Here is a 6424-nt window from a genome sequence, read left to right on the forward strand (position 1 = left end):
ATACTTCGCACTATGTTAACTATCTTTGAACTTAGCCCAATCTTTTCTAGCACTCTACCTAGCATTTCTCTGTTCACCCTATCATATGCTTTCTCTATGTCTAGAAAACCTAAGTATAACTTGCTACCATCTTTCTTCTTTCTCTCAATCAATTCATTCACCACAAACAGATTGTCTTCAGCTCTCCTGTCCACACGGAACCCATTTTGCTCTTCACCTAACACTCCATCTCACTCAATCCATTTACACAATCTTTCATTCAGAACTGCACTGAACACTTTTCCTACTGTGTTAACTACCGCAATTGGCCTGTAGTTTTTCAACTCATTCTTACTCTTGTACCCTCCCTTATGCAGCAAGGTCACCCTGCATTCATTCCACATTCTCGGCACTCTCTCCTCCTCCCATGTCAAAAAACTGTCCATGTCAACACTTCAAGATCTTGATCTTGATCTTCATACTACAGGCGACTCGGGATCACTCCTGAGCCGGGCCTTTGGGTCGGCAGCTCCTGTAGACGACAAAAGAAAGGCACACAGAAAAAAAGGTAAAAAAAAGAAGAAGAAAAAGGAAACAGGGTCCTTTGCTCTAACTGTCTGTACATCTGGCACGCCACATTCTCTCCAGAAACTCCTTCACCGCCTCAATCATCCTTTCATTCGTTTCTCTACTCAGTCCCAGCAGCACCACCATCCACTCCCTCCCCGTCTTTTCCACTCTTTCGTTCCTATTATCCCCTAACTCAGTCAACACCACTTGCATCATCTCATACCTGTCTCTGGCATACTTCACACACTCCAGCATCACATGCTTCACCGTCGCATCCTCTCCCGAGGGCCGAGTCACACATCTGGTACACTTTGCTGCGGGACTCAGACCACCTGTAACTCCTTGCAATCACATCCATACACTGTGCCCTAGCTCTGAAGAGAACATCACAACCCAGGCTTCCATCGTACCACCTCTCATACATCGGGGCCTCTTTCACCTTGTATCATTCCAGAGTAGTCTCGTTCCATCCCATTCCTCCATTCATTCAGTCCCATACTCTTCACATCTCTGTCTATCTCACTCTTCCACTTCCTCGCATCCCATTCTGTTCCCACTATGCCTCCTCTTGTCACGACCCATTCCAGCTCATTCTGATTCACCCCAGCCATTCTCACTGCCCACCCAACCTGTAGACCATTCCTCTCTGTCATTCTCATACACCTTTTCCTCCATTTGCTTCCACTTTCACTCCACAGATACACCTTCCTTGCTATTCTTGCATCATCCATTCTCTCAAGCCTAATCTTGTACCTAAGTGTTGCTTTTATAAGTCTTTCCCTAAAAGAGTTCCATCCCGTATCATCTCTTAAGGCTTCTACTGCCGTGTACCTCGGTGCATTCAGTGCCAGCCTAGCTACTCTACACTGCCCCACTTCTAACTTGTCAATTTTACTCTCGTTCCATGCAATCACATCCATACCATACATTATACTGGGGATAGCCACACCCTTCCACACTTCTCTCAGCACGTCATACTTACTTGCTCTCATCCTTGCCGCGCTTCCTAAACGGCCCACCCACTGGTTCACCAAGCTTATTTTTTAATTCTTTGACTTTTCACACCCATTCGGACTCATCCACATCCCTAAGTACTTGTATTCTTGTGCCTGCTTCAACTCATTCTCTCCCAGCCTCCATGCTGTATTACATTCATCCTCTGACCTATTCACAATCATCGCCTTACTCTTCTCACTACTAAACCTAACTCCAAAATCTCTTCCATACCCATAAACCACATCCAGCAGACTTTGCAGCTCCTCTGCTGACTCACTCATAACCACTACGTCATCTGCATAAAGAAGCACACCTATCTTATCATTCCCCACACTCACTCCTGCATTCATCCTTCTCATTCTTGCTGCTAACTCCTCTGTGTACAGGCTGAAAAGGGTTGGTGACAAAATACATCCTTGCCTAACTCCTCTCTCTCTCCTCACCCAGTCTGTTTCTATATCTCCTAAACTGTACTTAGCTCTGGTATCAACATACATGCTACGCACTATGTTGACTATCTTGGCACTCAACCCAATCTTTTCTAGGACTCTACTTAGCATTTCTCTATTCACCCTATCATATGCTTTCTCTATATCCAGGAAACCCAAATACAATTTACCTCCATCCCTCTTTTTTTTCTCAATCATTTCATTCTCCACAAACATGTTATCCTCAGCTCTCCTGTCCGCACGGAAACCATTCTGCTCCTCACCTAATACTCCAGCTCTTTCAATCCACTTACACAATCTGGCATTCAACACCACACTGAACACTTTGCCTACTGTATTGACTAACACGATCGGCCTGTAATTTTTCAACTCATTCTTACTCTTGTATCCGCCCTTATGCAGCAGAGTCACCCTGCACTCATTCCACATTCTTGGCACTCTCTCCTCCTCCCACACCTGGTTAAAAAGCTCAGTCATCCTGTCAATCACATCACCTCCATTTTTATACAGCTCATATGGTATTTCATCCGGCCCTGCTGCCTTCCCATTCTTCTGCCTTTTCACACACTTCTCCACCTCCTCCCTGCTGATCCTTTCATCCAGTTCATCTGCATTCCTTCTCTCCAGTGTCACACATCCTTCTCTCGCACCAAACACCTCACCTACACCACCCACTTCTTCCCAGAACTGTCTGATTGCCTCTCTCATTCCTTCCTTCTCTGTTACAACTTCACCATTCAACTTCAAACTCTCCACTCCAACACTGTCTGCCATATTCTCACCTCTCAAGAACTTGTACCATTCACGACCACCTTCCATGCCTTTCTCTCTTAAAGATTCAATCACACACCTTTCACACTTTACTTTGGCCTTCACTATCATTCGCTTTGTCACTCTCTGCTGCTTTACATACATTTCCCATGCATTCTGGTACTCATTCTCTGCCTCATCACTTTCATACCTCTTTTTCCTCAGCCACCTACATTGTCTACTCCTTCTCTTTCGCTCCTTTGTAGCCTCTCTGATTTCATCATTCCACCATAGTTTATGTACTTTCTTTCTTCTTCCTACTCTCACATACCCTATCTTGCTCTCTGCAGCACTCCGCACATCATCTACCAGTCTCTCATTCACGTGCTCCACATCATCCTAGCTTCTTGCACTCAGGTCCACCTGAAAGTTTTCCCACCCTACATCTCTCAGTTTCCACTTTCTCTTCTTACTGACCACTTTCACTTCTTTCCTACCATGCAACAGGCATTCCACAACCAGCATATTGTGATCAGACACAGTATCCACCATACCATCCTCATCTATCCATGTGTGACACAATTTCACGCATTCTTCCATTCACCAACACATAGTCTATCGCTGACTCCTGCTCCCTTGTACTCCAAGTCACACGTCCCTCAGCCAAAGTTACATTCAGATTCTCTAACTCCATTTCATCCACAAAATCCCCAAGCATCTCACCATTCCTGTTCACACGTTCTCCCAGGATTCCTACATGTACATTCATATCACCCATCACCAGCACTCTCTCCCCTCCATGTTCTCTCACAACTCTCTTCAATATGTCATACTTCCTCCTGTTCTCCTCTCAGCTCTTTCACCCATGACAGTCATGTACACCACCACCAGAACCATCTTCTCCACTCTGCCCTGACCATCTGTGCACTCCACTCTCACTGCCAACACATCCTCACTGCTCTCACACGTTCCCACACCAAGCTCCTCTACTTTCAATCCACTTTCTTTCCTATAGAGAAAGGCTACGCCTCCTCCCTGTGTCTCCTGAGTCTTACGTCCCTTCCCAATCATAGCAAACTCACATCCTTCCATTTGCACCTCACCTCTTAGGTGCGTCTCTGTAAGCCCGACTATGTCAAACTTCCATTCCTGGAGCTCCCTGGAAATATCCTCAAACTTACCCACACCCCATCCTCTCACATTCATGCATCCAATCCTCACACTCTCACTTGCCTGGCTAACAATGGCTTGAGCTTGAGCTTGAGCTTGAGTTGGGAGTCACCCAGCACTTGCTGTCAGTGTAGCCTTCTCCAATACACACCTGGAAATGAAAGAGTGGGGCAGGAAGTCTGAAGCATTAAAGCTTTCCCTCCCTCCCCCCTTCCTCATCATTCATCACATTCACACCTGTTCCCCATCCCTATCCCTGTCCCTGAGGGGTCCCTGCCTTTCAATCATTCTCATACGTTCCCTCCAGGCACCCTCTAAGAAATCTTTCACACCCTCTCAACACACAGCCCCAGCAGGTACTCCATCCATTTCCTAGCATTCCTCTCTCTCATCTCACTACATGTTTCTACTTCTATCTCTTCTGTCACTACACCTAACATCCTGTCTCTTGCACACCCGTACCCCTCACACTCCAGCATCAAATGTTTCTCTTATGTCTTCTATGCAAAATGTCGACATCATTGTATACACTTCCTCTATCACTCAAAGTTCTTATAAATGCAAAATAACATTAAAATAAAAGAATGTAATATGAAATGGTAAAGGAAAATGAAAATAACACGAGTATTATATTCCCAATAGCGAAATGGAGGTGTTGGGGTCACTCACAAATCTTGCTGAAAACACATTTTGCTGTAAGGATTGAAATATTTCTACTTAATCAGTGAAGTTGGCATTGTTCTGATATCTGATTTGTTATTAGCAAAGCAAACCAATTTCTAAACTACAATAGAATCGAGTCCAGCTGTGTTTTGGTTTACCGAAAAAAAAACAAAAAAAACGTTAAAGTCACTGCAAGGAATATAACGTTAACATAACATAAATAATAGGATAACAAAGGGCCACCAGGGCCCATCTAGGTTATCCTGTATCAGTCGCACAGCGACCTCGTCATCAGTACTTAAAGATACACTTACAAGTACACAATACATTATATACTAATTCTAAATATTTGGCCCGTTAACAGGGCTAAGTCCTGCAGCGAATTCCTCTACAATCTGTGATCCCCATACATGGGGATCATGTCTTCTTTAACTATAGTAAATTTCTTATAAAACTATCATGCAGCGCTATACATAATTATAAATCTAATAAATTTAAATGCTTACCTAATCTGTTTTTAAACATTGTCAAACTAGTGGTATTTACAACCCTCTCTGGCAATGCATTCCAGAAGTCTACCATCCTATGACTAAAGAAATATTTTCTTATATCTAACCTGCAGCCTTGCTTTCTAATCTTCCTGCCATGATTTCTAGTCCTACTTCCCTCCTCTAAGGTAAAGAAAGATCTCACATCTATGTAGTTTGTATCTGAGAACATTTGAAATAACTCTATCATATCCCCTCTTATACATCTCCTCTCAAATGAAAACATGTTTAATTCCTTTAATCTATCTTTATACTCCAGGCGCTTCAAAGCTGGTATCATCCTAGTTGCTCTTCTCTGAACTGCTTCTAACATGTTGATATCCTGCCTCTAATGGGATGACCAGGCCTGTATGCAATACTCTAAATGGGGCCTAACATAGGCATTATATAAGCTACGCACCACTTCCTTACTTTTATAACTAACATTTCTATTTATAAAACCCAGGATCCTATTTGCCCTATTTCTTGCTTCTAAACATTGCTTTGAAAATTTCATAGTCCTGTCTATCACTACTCCTAAATCCTTTCCTTCCTCTACTGCCTCTAGCCAACATCCCTCCATCTCATAGCTAAAGTTTGTGTTGTCTTTACCTAAATGCATAACCTGACACTTTTCAGAATTAAACTCCATCTGCCACCTGTCTGCCCATGCTATCAGCCTGTCCAGGTCTCGTTGTATTCTGTAATTGTCCTTTTCACCCTGTACTGCACATGCTATCTTAGTATCATCTGCAAACTTTGATACTTTGCTACTAATTACTATATCTAAATCGTTAATGTACACCAAGAAAAGAAGAGGTCCTAGCACTGATCCTTGGGGTACCCCACTAACCACTTCCTTCCACTCAGACATTACCCCATTTAATACTACTCTCTGTTTCCTATCAGAAAGCCATTCACTAATCCACTCAACTAACCTACCACCTATCCCATGTAGTCTCAATTTGTACACTAGCCTCCTATGTGGTACCTTATCAAACGCCTTGCTAAAATCTAGATATATAACATCTATGCTATTTCCATCATCTAACTCCTTGGTAATATATTCTAAGATATCGAGCAAATTTGTAAGACAGGACCTCCCTGATCTAAAGCCATGTTGGGTATCTCTAATTAATCTATTCTCATTTAAATGCTCCCAAATACTACCCTTAATGATTTTCTCTAGTATATTACATACTATACTAGTTAAACTGATCGGTCTATAATTATTTGCACCATCCTTCCTACCTTTTTTAACTATTGGTGTAAAATTAGCTAACTTCCAGTCCTGAGGTATCTCAGGATACAGGCCAAAAA

This window comes from Portunus trituberculatus, chromosome 44 (assembly GCF_017591435.1).
Source record: "Portunus trituberculatus isolate SZX2019 chromosome 44, ASM1759143v1, whole genome shotgun sequence".
Lineage (NCBI taxonomy): Eukaryota > Metazoa > Arthropoda > Malacostraca > Decapoda > Portunidae > Portunus > Portunus trituberculatus.